The sequence below is a fragment of the Ambystoma mexicanum genome, chromosome 10 (assembly GCF_040938575.1).
Source record: "Ambystoma mexicanum isolate Mex_15411 chromosome 10, UKY_AmexF1_1, whole genome shotgun sequence".
Lineage (NCBI taxonomy): Eukaryota > Metazoa > Chordata > Amphibia > Caudata > Ambystomatidae > Ambystoma > Ambystoma mexicanum.
This window is the reverse complement of record NC_090932.1, coordinates 1,033,454,137-1,033,467,966: the sequence shown is the minus strand read 5'-3', so window position 1 is coordinate 1,033,467,966 and position 13,830 is coordinate 1,033,454,137. Positions and strand designations below refer to the sequence as shown.

The 13,830-nt window shown below is 50.1% G+C and overlaps 1 protein-coding gene across 2 annotated transcripts in view; it reads right to left on the bottom strand.

Annotated features, from left to right (window-relative positions):
- LOC138491968 (dihydropyrimidinase-related protein 2) overlaps window positions 1-13,830 on the bottom strand; it is a 581,041-nt gene that overhangs the window by 302,171 nt on the left and 265,040 nt on the right. The gene's annotated exons all lie outside the window — the stretch shown is intronic.

Here is a 13,830-nt window from a genome sequence, read left to right as displayed (position 1 = left end):
GCAACTCTTTAGCTCGGGGCCTGCCGCATACATACATGCCAACATTCTGTGACCAAAAATCTGTAGGAATCTTAAAGTTTCAAAAATAGTCAGTCGAGGAGGTAATGATAGGAATAGGGCGCGTCAGCAGCCCATTGTCATTGAATGAGCCCGCCGCTGCGGGTGCATTCAATGACAATGAGGCGCCTGCCACGCCTTCTGCCATCACGCCAGCTCGGGGGAGCCCTTGAAAGACTCACCAGAGTTGACGTGGTGGGGGGGCTAATGGCGCCTTTGACCAAAAGGCACCCGCGGTGGAGGGGCGCTTTTAGCCCACCGCCGTGGGTGCCTTTGACATTAAAAGCCTGCATGCTGCGCCTTCTCCCGCTACGCCAGCTCGGGGGAAGTCCTTGAAAGACTCCCCGAGCTGGCGTGGTGGGGGGCTAATGGCGCCTTTTGCCAAAGGCACCCGCGGGGGAAGGGCGCTTTTAGCCCACCGCCGTGGGTGCCTTTGACATTAACAGCCTGCATGCCGCGCCTTCTCCCGCTACACCAGCTCGGGGAAGTCCTTGAAAGACTCCCCGAGTTGGCGTGGTGGGGGGCTAATGGCGCCTTTTGCCAAAGGCACCCGCGGCGGAAGGGCGCTTTTAGCCCACCGCCGTGGGTGCCTTTGACATTAAAAGCCTGCATGCCGCGCCTTCTCCCGCTACGCCAGCTCGGGGAAGTCCTTGAAAGACTCCCCGAGTTGGCGTGGTGGGGGGCTAATGGCGCCTTTTGCCAAAGGCACCCGCGGCGGAAGGGCGCTTTTAGCCCACCGCCGTGGGTGCCTTTGACATTAAAAGCCTGCATGCCTGGCATTCTCCCGGTACGCCAGCTCGGGGGAGCCCTTGAAAGACTCCCCGAGCTGGTATGGGCAAAAAAAAAAAATGTAAAAAAAAAAAAATTTTTTTTTTTTTTTTTTTTTACAAAAAAAAATCGGTATTTGATGTCAAAAAATCGGTAGGCGGTAGGACTGCTTAAAAAGCGGTATCCTACCGCCTAAATCGGTAGGGTTGGCAAGTATGCCGCATACATGCCAACATTCAGATACACCTGGGAGGGGAGATTTAAAGAGGGAAATCGGAAGACGCATATTTCCACATTGGAATGCATTGGGGCTACAGTTATTTTAGGCGGGATACTGTGAAAAATAGCAATATTTTTCACCTAAAAATCAGGAGTCTCCCGCCTAAATCGGGAGGGTTGGCATGTATGCTGCCGTAGCATAATTCGAGGTAGTTTACATGTAATCTAACGTGCAAGGGAAATGCAGGTGACGACAGAAGACAACAAAAATGGAGGAGGCACCCCGATAACTCAGGCAGGTTCCTCCTCCTTCCTCCCCCTTGGGTAACGGGGAGGGTTTTAGCAAAGCACGCAAAAGCACTGCAAAGCGCACAAAGGGCAAACAGGAAAGGGGTGGGGGTGCCCCTTATAACCGGTGGGCGTCTTGCTACAGGAAGCATCCAGCCCCTGCAAAAGGACGCCCGCCACCGAGAAGGAAGGAATTTCGTTTTCCTGTGTTTTCATCACAAGGTACTGCCGGACGTGTGAAGGAACAAAGAAGCTGAGAAGCAGCCGTCTCACCAAGGAGACGATCGCGAAGCCGCGATGCTGGTGCCTGGGAAGCCGCCGCACAGGAGTGGGAGCAGCCGTCGCTGCTCGGAGCATCAAGAAGGCAGGAAGCAGGAGCGACTCGACAGCGGACGAGATGCGGTGCTGGTGCCTGTGACACCGAAGGAGCAGGAGCCTGGAGCGGCCGACCGGAGGGCAGCAGGAGCAGCGGGGCCGGAGAGAGACTACACAGGATCGAGGGAAGAGCCGGACCAGCTGAGCGAAGCAGTCGGCGAGCAACGAGGACCTCGGAGCGGTTCAGAAAAGGCACGGTTGCCGGGTAAGGCAACAATGAAGCATGAAATTTGAGCTGCGAATGCCTGCCTGAATGTAGAACCGGGTGTAACGCTCACCTGATTCCCGCAGAGGCGCCGGTCTTGACTGGGTGAATGCCGTATCTTCAAAGGTGATGTGTAACACACGGTTGGCTCTTTGGGCTGGACCTCTGTGCACTGTATGTCTGACTCGAAGAGTAAGATGTCTGCAGATAGAAAATATGGGATTAATGAACTGGGGTTATTGGGTGCCTCTCTCCTCTTCCCTTTCTCTTCTCCTGTAGAACCCCAAAGGTTAACGCCCTCACCTTAGGTAAGTGAACGCCGAGCTCTCCATCTGCCTCGGGGCAGGGTGCCGTAACCAGTTCCTTCACTGGATAAGGGTGCAGGCCTCTTGACCTCAGAGGACTGCTGTCCGTCGTTAACTGCACGAACGGTAAGTTCTGGGCGCTTCAAATGTCTTAAAAGTCTTTTGTAATGATATCTCTTGTTTTGCAGAGTTCCGGCGATGGCGGATGGCGGGCTGATGAGAGTTGAGGATCGAACCCGCGTGAGGAATAGAAGCGCCTGGAAGCACGTAGGTAAGCGCTTGTAGCCTGCTTCACGATGCGCACTAACTGTCCCTTTTATCTTGCAGGTACAAGTTCGGAGCTTTAGAGAAGCTGAAGGGTGCTGGAATACCCACTGGATTCGGCGTGGGAAGGAGTAATGGCACGTGAGTAATAAAGTTGCCCAATGTCTTTAAACGCACCTTCTTTTGTCTTTCAGATGCGGGATGCAGCGCCGAAGGCCTCCGGAGCGTGCGAAGAGCTGGTAAGCTTTTGTCTTTCAGATGCCGGAATGCAGTGCGAAGACCTCCGGAACATGCGAAGAGTAGGTAAGCCTTTGTCTTTCAGATGCCGGAATGCAGCGCGAGGCGTTGGTGACAGCCGATGGAGCAGGTAAGAGATGCGCTGCCACTGAAGACCGTAGTGCTAACCTGTTCTTTCTTTGTCTTTACAGGTGCTGCTGAAGACTGGATTCCAGGATGGTAAGCCTTTGTTTCCTTAGGCCCAGGATCAGAAGCAGAAGACACGATGAGCGTTCTGCTGCAGAGAATGCAGAATAACACAAAGCAAGATTCATCCATCGGGTGTGGTTTAAATAGCCTCCTGTAGTGCTTAGGTGTCTCCTTCCACAGCCACGCCTAGGTAAGAAAAGAGTTCCTGCTTTCCAGAAGAGTTCCAGTGTTCTGAACCTAGGGAGTGGCTCCTGCCCCACCCAACAGGAAAAGTAGTCCCAAACAGAAGAGGATCCGGGGTTCAACTGGCAGGTAAGTAAGCAGCATGGTCTGCTGCAGGTAAGTCCACCCAAGCATTATGAGCCCGGCGCTTCCAGCGCTGGGACTGGGCATCTTTATGAGCCTGGTGCCACTGGCGCCAGGACAGGGTCCAAAAGGTCCCAATTGGGACTGGCTGGCACTCGGAACCGGGGTTATGGGTCTGCTTCCAAGGGAGTCGGGCAAGTCCTGATCTTTTGGAAGCAGAGATCATGACAGAACCCCCCCTCAAGGCCCCTCCCAAACCGGGCTTCTCCGGGGGTTTGGGCTTGTTAGGAAATGTTCGATGAAATCTTTTGATTAGACGAGGCGCGTGGACATATTCTGCAGGTTCCCAGGATCTTTCTTGGGGACCGTAGCCTTTCCAGTCAATCAGGTAAAATAGTTTAGATTTGGAGATCTTGGAATCCAGTATGCTTTTGACTTCAAACTCGAGTTCTCCATCAACTAGAATAGGTTTTGGAGATGTAGTTAGTCGGGTTTGAGGTTGCACGGGTTTTAATAGAGAGACGTGGAAGACCGGATGTATCTTCATGTGAGGGGGCAAGTCCAACTTGACCGCTACTGGATTTACTATGGTAGTGATGGAATAGGGACCAAGGTATCTTGGGTTGAATGTGCGTGGTCCTTTTAGAGGTAGATATTTGGTGGATAACCAGACTTTATCTCCTACTTGATATTGGGGGGCTTCCTTCCGATGTTGGTCTGCTCCTTTCTTGTATTGTTCTTTAGCCCTTTGAAGGTGAGAAACGGCTTCCTTAAAGGCTTGGGTGATTGTAGAATGCAGGTGGTCTACTGCTGGTGTTCCAAGATCTTGGAGTGGATCCAACTCCGAGGTTCGAGGGTGACTACCGTATAAAAGAAAAAACGGGGTCTTCCCAGTTCCCGAGTGGACAGAGTTATTGTAGGCATATTCGGCTATCCAAAGGATATCTTTCCAAGTTTTTTCAGTTTGTTGTAGCATGCAGCGCAAATACTGTTCCAGAGTTTGATTGGTCCTCTTGGTTTGTCCGTCGGTTTGAGGGTGGTGGCTGGTCGAAAGTCTCACATCAATTTGAGCGGACCGACAGCAACTTCGCCAAAAATGAGAAATAAATTGACTACCTCGATCCGAAATTAGAACTGAAGGAAAACCGTGCAGTCGGACGATGTTTTCGAGAAATTCTCGGGCCAGAGTTGCTGCTGTTGGTAAGCCTTTGAGTGGAATGAAATGCGCCATCTTGGAGAATAGGTCCACGATTACTAGGATCGTATTGTATCCGGAGCATGGAGGTAGATCGGAGATGAAGTCCATAGAAAGCGTATGCCAAGGGCGAGGCGGGATGTCAATAGGGCGTAAGAGGCCGGCTGGTTTTTCCTTTTGACTCTTGTTTTGGACGCATACTCCACAGGACATTATAAAGTCTCTGATATCTTTTTTCCAAGACGGCCCCCAGTAGTAGCGCTTGATCTTTTCCGAGGTCTTGGTCATACCGGGATGTCCTTCCATTAAAGAATCGTGATAACAAGAGATTACCTTTTTCTGTAAATCTGTGCTGGGCAGCTATAACCGTTCTTGGAAATATAATAGGTTGTCCTTCACCGTAAAGTCCTTTCCCTGCTGATGCCAATTCTGTATGTCTGCTGGAGTTACCAGTAGCCTGGCTTTATCCTTAACTTCCTCTATGGATTGTGTGGCGATTACACCTAGAATTCTTTGTTCGGGAATGATAGGTACAGGTTTAGGATTGATCAAATGTTCTTCCACTCCCATCCGAGAAAGGGCATCAGCTTTACCGTTTTTTGTACCAGGTCGATAGGTAATTATGAAGTCAAACTCGGCAAAGAATAGTGCCCAACGGAGTTGCCTAGAGGATTGAGCTTTTGCGGTTTTCAAATATTGCAGGTTTCGGTGATCTGTAATCACAGTAACGGTGTGTCGGGCCCCCAGAAGATAATGCCGCCAAGCCTTAAAGGCGGACTTGATAGCTAGAAGTTCCTTATCAGTAATAGTGTAATTGATTTCAGGAGGCGAGAATTTGCGGGACCAAAATGCCACGGGATGCAACTGATTGGTTACTGGGTCCTTTTGTGATAGAACTGCCCCCATGGCAAGGCTCGAAGCATCAGTTTCAACGATGTAGGGGAGTTCTGGGCGAGGATGTTTTAAGATCGGTGCAGAGATAAATCTAGTCTTCAAATTCTGGAAAGCTTGTTCCGCCTCGGTAGACCATTCAAAACGTTTGTTTTTCTTTAACAAGGCGGTGATGGGCTGGACTATTCGAGAGAATTCGGGGATAAACCTGCGGTAAAAGTTAGCGAAGCCTAACATGCTTTGAACACCTTTTACGGAGGATGGCGATGGCCATATGAGAATTGCATCGACCTTCTTTGAATCGATACGCACTCCGCTAGGTGATAATATGAATCCCAAGAATTCAACTTCAGTCACGTTGAAAACACATTTTTCCAACTTAGCGAAAAGTTTGTGTTGACGCAATCTCTCGAGGACCATTTTCACGTGTTTCCGATGTTCAGTTTCCGATGAAGAATAAACGAGGATGTCGTCAATGTAAACAACAACACACACATCTATGAGCTCTCTGAGGACATCGTTCATAAAATATTGAAAGGCGGCCGGGGCATTGCAAAGTCCGAAGGGCATGACCTGATATTCAAATAGCCCATACTTGGTGCGGAAGGCCGTCTTCCATTCATCGCCCTCTTTTACTCGTACCAAGTGGTAGGCTCCTCTAAGATCCAGCTTTGTATATATGCATGCTTTTCTGACTTGGTCCAGGAGTTCAGGGATCAAAGGTAACGGATATCTATTCTTAACGGTGATCTGGTTCAGGGCGCGATAATCTATACAAGTTCTAAGGTCCCCTTCTTTTTTTGGAACGAAGAACAAAGCTGAGGAAGCAGGGGACTTGGAAGGACGAATAAACCCATTCGCTAGGTATTGATCCAGGTATTGTCGGAGGTGAAGATTCTCAGGCTCGGTGAGGGCATAAATTCTACTACAAGGAGGAGTAGATCCAGGTATCAGGTCTATCTGGCAGTCATAAGACCTATGAGGAGGTAGAGAGTTAGCCTGATCCTTCCGGAAAACATCTTGGAATTCTAGGTATTCAGGAGGTAACTGGGGAGCCTCCGAGGAAATTGCTGCCAGTGCAACACCAGGTCGAGGGTGACAAGTAGAGACACATTCTGGAAACTGAACCGTTCTTGCTCGCCAATCGATCTGAGGATTGTGCTTCTCTAACCAAGGAATTCCTAGAATAATCTGGAACTGAGGGGCCTTGATCACATCGAACACGATCTTCTCATGGTGTCCATCTTGACTTACTAGCGTCACTTCTTGGGTGATATGCGTTACTGGTCCGGAGGCTATCTCCGTACCATCCACCGTAGTAATGACGTCCTTTACAGCCTTTGGACAAAGAGTCAGATTCATCCTCAAAACCATTTCATGATCCACATAATTGCCAAGGGCACCGCTGTCGACGTAAGCTTCAATCGCATGTAATCGATCCGGATGTTCAGGGCTAATGAGGACCATAGGTATCACAAAATGCGAGGTCACGGAACTGGTTTTAACGCTCGGCAAGAGGACCTCTATTCTTGTCGGGCGAGGTCGTTTCCCTGCTCAGAGTTTGTGACCCTGGTAACTGCAGCTCCTACTGCCTTCTTGGCTGGTTTCACCGGACAGTCTCGAAGAAAGTGCCCTGGGTTTCCGCAATAGAGGCATAATTGCAGCTGTTTTCTCCTTTCCCGCTCCTTTTGTGTTAGTGGTCCTTTCAGGCCCCCTATTTGCATGGGTTCCCCGGAGTCTACTCCTTTGGTAGGAGTTGGTGGTTTGGAAAATACTCGAGCATCAAACTTGGAACGATCGGCCTTCCTGTTCTGCAGTCTGTGGTCAATTTGAACGACTAAGTCAATATAGTCCGAACAGTCTTGCGGGGGATGCACTACTTGGGCTAACACATCTTTGAGCTCTCCACGTAGACCTCTATAAAACAGCGTAATCCTTTTGTCCTCAGGCCATCGAGTTTCCACTATCAGTCTGTTGAAAGACGCAATATAAGCCAAAAGGTCTTGATTACCCTGTCGCAATGAAAGGAGCTCATTGTCCAAGGCCTGCCCCTGTGAATGTCTTGCAAACAGTTTTTCCATACTGAGCTGAAAAGCTTGAAAATCATGGAGAACCGGATCATCTTGATTAACTAGAGGGATAGACCAGTCTGCTGCATTGCCACTAAGGTACGAAAGCACGAAAGCTACCTTAGCTTGATCAGTTGGAAAGGCTGCTGGCCGGCATAAGAAGTGCAACCGGCACTGATTAATGAATACTGCAAACCTCTTTGGGTCACCAGAAAATCGTTCGGGCGGAGCCAGAGGTACATTCCCAGGTAGGTTGATCTGCACTGGGTTCGTAGAGGATGTTGAAGGAAGATTTGCCCCTGATGCGGGTAACGGAGTTTGTCCTTCTTGTGACTGTAGCAATTGTCTAGCGAGATCGTCTGCTCGCTCCTTGGAAATAATCAGTTCCCTTCTTAGAGCATTCGTTTCCTGACGGGCTGCATGCACTTCTGCTCTTAGTTCCCCAAGTAACTGGGCTAGTTGGTCGGTATCCGAGGTTTCCATAGCGCCTGGGTGGGAGTTTTGCGGTAGGCTTTGTGTTCTGTAACGCTCACCTGATTCCCGCAGAGGCGCCGGTCTTGACTGGGTGAATGCCGTATCTTCAAAGGTGATGTGTAACACACGGTTGGCTCTTTGGGCTGGACCTCTGTGCACTGTATGTCTGACTCGAAGAGTAAGATGTCTGCAGATAGAAAATATGGGATTAATGAACTGGGGTTATTGGGTGCCTCTCTCCTCTTCCCTTTCTCTTCTCCTGTAGAACCCCAAAGGTTAACGCCTTCACCTTAGGTAAGTGAACGCCGAGCTCTCCATCTGCCTCGGGGCAGGGTGCCGTAACCAGTTCCTTCACTGGATAAGGGTGCAGGCCTCTTGACCTCAGAGGACTGCTGTCCGTCGTTAACTGCACGAACGGTAAGTTCTGGGCGCTTCAAATGTCTTAAAAGTCTTTTGTAATGATATCTCTTGTTTTGCAGAGTTCCGGCGATGGCGGGCTGATGAGAGTTGAGGATCGAACCCGCGTGAGGAATAGAAGCGCCTGGAAGCACGTAGGTAAGCGCTTGTAGCCTGCTTCACGATGCGCACTAACTGTCCCTTTTATCTTGCAGGTACAAGTTCGGAGCTTTAGAGAAGCTGAAGGGTGCTGGAATACCCACTGGATTCGGCGTGGTAAGGAGTAATGGCACGTGAGTAATAAAGTTGCCCAATGTCTTTAAACGCACCTTCTTTTGTCTTTCAGATGCGGAATGCAGCGCCGAAGGCCTCCGGAGCGTGCGAAGAGCTGGTAAGCTTTTGTCTTTCAGATGCCGGAATGCAGTGCGAAGACCTCCGGAACATGCGAAGAGTAGGTAAGCCTTTGTCTTTCAGATGCCGGAATGCAGCGCGAGGCGTTGGTGACAGCCGATGGACCAGGTAAGAGATGCGCTGCCACTGAAGACCGTAGTGCTAACCTGTTCTTTCTTTGTCTTTACAGGTGCTGCTGAAGACTGGATTCCAGGATGGTAAGCCTTTGTTTCCTTAGGCCCAGGATCAGAAGCAGAAGACACGATGAGCGTTCTGCTGCAGAGAATGCAGAATAACACAAAGCAAGATTCATCCATCGGGTGTGGTTTAAATAGCCTCCTGTAGTGCTTAGGTGTCTCCTTCCACAGCCACGCCTAGGTAAGAAAAGAGTTCCTGCTTTCCAGAAGAGTTCCAGTGTTCTGAACCTAGGGAGTGGCTCCTGCCCCACCCAACAGGAAAAGTAGTCCCAAACAGAAGAGGATCCGGGGTTCAACTGGCAGGTAAGTAAGCAGCATGGTCTGCTGCAGGTAAGTCCACCCAAGCATTATGAGCCCGGCGCTTCCAGCGCTGGGACTGGGCATCTTTATGAGCCTGGTGCCACTGGCGCCAGGACAGGGTCCAAAAGGTCCCAATTGGGACTGGCTGGCACTCGGAACCAGGGTTATGGGTCTGCTTCCAAGGGAGTCGGGCAAGTCCTGATCTTTTGGAAGCAGAGATCATGACAGCGGGCCGCCAAGGGGTGAAACAGAACATACAATTGTGAAAGCGTGTGACTGCATCGGGCTGCCAGGTTAAAACAAAGATCCGGGCCACCAAGGGGTGAGGCATAAACACAAGCAGAAATTCTCGTGCCTACGTCGGGCCGCCTGGTTAAACAGCCGAAAAGTTCAAGTACTTTGGGTAAATACTTTTGGCTGCATCGGGCCGCTGGGGTGCAAAGATGAACAACGTCTAGTACATTCGTAGATACTTTTACTGCATAGGCCGCCTGGGTGAAACATACATACAACTGCACATTCTAGGACAATTTGTTAAATACTGTGAGCGGCAGCGGGCCGCCGGGGTGAAACATCTGGACATTGGTAAAATTCTTTGACTGCATCGGGAAACCTGGGTGAAACTTTTAAATACATTCAAGAGACATTGCGGGAGGCTAATGAGCTACTGAGCTAAGGCAACAAGGCATAAATCTGAGGTCCATTTGTAACATTAAGCAAAGGCAATGCTGCACAACAACGCTACCAAAAAGGAACTAGGCAATCACAAAAGCATGTTTGAAAGTGCTTCAGTTTATGGTGCAAGGACCCGAGTGTAAGAAAAGCTTGTTAGAACCTCACTGCAAGAGGATGGATCCGGAGGCATTTTTGTCCATGGCCAGATTGGCAGCAGCAAAACATCGTCCTAATTGGATGAATGCATTGGTTCCCCAGCTGGGGGAAGATACATCTGGTCCCAGCCAAAGGGCGGATTCCCCTCTGATGTTTCAGAACAGCTCCAATGAAGAAGTATTAAGGGAGATACAAGTATTAGAAGAAGGAGAAGAGGAGGAGGAGGAACACAGCAAGGAAGAAGTGGAGCCAACATCGAAAAGGAAGAGAACCTTGAAGGAGAGGGCCAAGGCAAGCAAACAACAAGCCAAGGCCAGAAAGAAGCGCAGATCAACTGGGGCAAGAGGAAAAGGGAGGGCACAGGAGGCTGTAGCTTTACCGGTGTCTGCACCTGCTGAGGCTCCAGGGAACCGTGGTAGTACGTCCAGCACTTCTGTAACCAGACAGGTGGTAGTAGCTGCGGAAGGACCCACATCCTTGGAGATGGTACAAGGTATGTTCATGCAGCGTGCGCAAGCATGGGGAAATGGTCAATTATTGAGTGGTAACATTAATGCATTTAATCAGTTGGCAAGTAATGCAGAGGCGGTGCACCATCAAGGGGTGAATCAGCCCTCAAGGGGTCGGGGTCCAGTTGCCGCAGGGAGGGTCAACTCCAGCAGGGACACAGCATGGGCCGGCCTGGTGGGAGCAAGGGTTGTCAGGGGCTGGGGTCACCTCCCTTAGTGGGGAGAACCAGGGGTCACAGCCGGTTACAGCAACTACAAGCAACCAGGGGCAGTGTGGGGCGTTGGCACTCAGTATGGGAGACCAATACCAGGCTTTGCTCTGGTTCGGGTGGCAGTGAACTCCTTGGTATGGCACATCCGTTGGCCACTAAGGAAAAGATTTGGAGGAAAGAGTTTTCTGAGATCTTGGACATGGTAGGGATGGAACCTGAAGTGTAAGGTTTGCGGGAGGAACGGAAGAATGAGTAAGTATAATGTCTGTTGGTACAAAATGGACAGATGCACGGGTTATGTCCAATTAACCGGCAGACGAGCATGGTTGTTATTGCCACCTATCCTGATGTCCAAAGGACACTAGATATTGTGTGTGAATGTGTGTTAACATAATTTACCACTAAGACTAATCTTAGGAGTTTGATCTCATGTTTTCCAATTCCATGTGATTCGAGAAAGCTATCCACACCTGTGGCATTATGCATAGCTCTCAACCATTTGTGTTGCAAAGGTGACACCCGCCAAAAGCGTGTGAGTTGAGAGCTATGCGTTATGTCCCTTTAAGGACAAGGAGCCCCTGTGAAGGGCTCATGCTCATGTCACGTGTGAGTGACCATGTGACCAAATCAACGCCCGTGTAGATATGATGGCCTGGGTCCCCAAAAGGCACTGAGGCGTCCGTGTGACCACAGGCGGACAGGGAGCCCCCTGTCCTTTGTTGTCTGCTGGGTGCCGCCAGCAAGCCCTCGGGCTGTGCCGTGAGCCAGCATGCAACGGTTTGGGCCAATGAGTGTGCTGGGTGCCCCCAGCAATGGACCGACTGGCCTGCGTGACCGCAGGTCCAGTCATAACAATGGCAACGAGGATGGGCCACTGTGCCCCGTACTGTCTTGAGGCAGCGTCGACCGCCAGGAAGAAAGAAGATGCCATGCGGCCTCCCCCGCGTGGTGGAGAGAGGACGAAGCAGGCAGTGCCGCCCCAAGAAATCTCCCACCGGAGAGTGGAAAGAGGGGCCCAGCTGTTGAACTCCAGACAGGAGCGAGGCTGAAGGTGGGTGCACAGCCAGCCTTCAAGGTCGCTATGACGGCAGGCCCAGAATGATCCTGGGTCCACCGGCGGTGAGTGTTTTGTGCTCTGCGGTCTGAGATGAAGTAAAGAGGGAGTTCCTGGCCCTGCAAGGGGTGAATGTTTATTCACAGAAAAGGAAATTGCGGGCATCACTGCATCCATCTGTCCGCCTCCCGACTGGGGGAAGAGCTGCCACCGGGAGCGCTGCCCCCACTGCCACATTGCTGTGTTTGTCTCCCGCATGTGGGGGTAGGGGAGAAACAAAGTGGCACGGCTGCCCGCGCCTTTTAATGGGAAACACTGCACTCCCCATGCCAGCGCTCCTAAGGGTGCAGGAGATGAGTGTGTTCCGTGCCGGCGCAGTACTTTATGCAATAGGAACCATGTAAATGGCCCTCTGAAGATGGGGCCCATCAGTGTTTGACATGTCCTGAACTGATACTGGTTAAAGCATGAACTGGTCTCCCGCAACTCCACAAGTGCTTAAAGTGGGCTCAGTAACACGCATTTGTAATGCTATGTGCTTGCATGTCATGCATATACTCAAAGTGGTCCTAGATGAAATGTAATGTGAAGCTGTGCTCCTGCACATTGTTGTCACGCTTTATATGGAGCCAGGAGCTAACGTTGGTGTCATTCAGTGGCTTTAAGTTCCACTCACCCAGGTCAATAAAGGGTCCTTTTATAATGTGGTGAACCCCCCCTACGTGCCTCCAACCCTGACTGTCTGTGAAAAGGAACAGAGTCAGGACGTCCAAGAACTTTGAGAAACAAAGGGGTAAGGCAAAGGAAACCAAGAGACCACCAGTTGCCACCTTGCCTTTGTGTAGGAATCCATTGATTCCTATGGCAGGGCCTTGGTATCCCAAAAATGGAGGATACCTAGAGCCACTGTCACATCATCATGTAGCTGCCACCAGCCCATACCCTGCTCTGTAGGCCTAAATTCCTGCAAGGTAGACCCAGCGTTCCACTGTCTGAAGTTGATAAACCTGCATGTATTGTTTTGTAGCACAACAAGTGCTATTATCATCAATGTGCCTGTGCCAGATAGCGGTTGCTATAAAAATTAACATAGCATCAGTGTGGTAAAGGTCTAGAAAATTGGTTTGGTCAAATGGGGACTTGTAAAACCCATGCAGTGACCTCCAATGGTGAGCATAAAGTATTAGTCTGAGAGGTGATTAGGTATCCAAATTCGAGACTGGAACCAAAGCATTCATGCTTGTATCCTGGTTTTGAGAGCAGGTAATACAGTGATCCTGGACAAATCATCTTACATCACTGACATTACTGTGCTGTCTTCTGTGAAAAGGTGTGCCTTCTCGCATGCTGGTGGCATTGTTTAGCCAATTTTCTGTAGGTCATTTGAGTGGCAGGGATTCTAGACAGAAGAGAGCGGACCGGATATTGCACGCCTCTGTCAAGAATATTTGAATGTCAGCTCACTTGGAACAAAAAAAGTTTGCTTTTTTTGTACAACTCAAAGTTTTTTCTGCATGTTTATAAATAACAATTTCACAAGCCTATATTTTGGTCGTATTCAAAGCTTTAAAAGACAAAAGAGAAACTCATGGAATCTTTTAAGATTACATCAATTAGTATGCTGGTATTTATAAGTTCCCTTGATGATAGAGACAATGAAGCTAGAATAATTCCCATTTTGCATAATATGCTTCTCTAACATTGGGCCATGTGGGCCCGGTACCTCTGGACCCCTTAGCAACTGGCGACAAGGATGGGATGCAGCAACCTGCCGATCCTGAACACGGAAGGGATAGGCCAGTCCTGCCACGCAACCCACATGGCAAACCTCGCTCCCACATGGAGGAGCTGGCGCCCGGCCAAAAGGGGAGACCGCCTTACCCTTGCAAGGATACCGGCCTCCTTCTGACAACAGACTCTACCGCCTGCATCATTCTGAAGGTCTGCATTTAAGCGCATCACAGAAGTGCCACATCCTTTGACAGGCAGCCAACAGCTTGTAAGCCCACTACTCACCGGATGCCCCTTTGCACAGCAAGGTTCATGGACTCCTCGAAAAACACAGAGAAACTGCTGCTAAAATGGAAAAAATGAGTAAG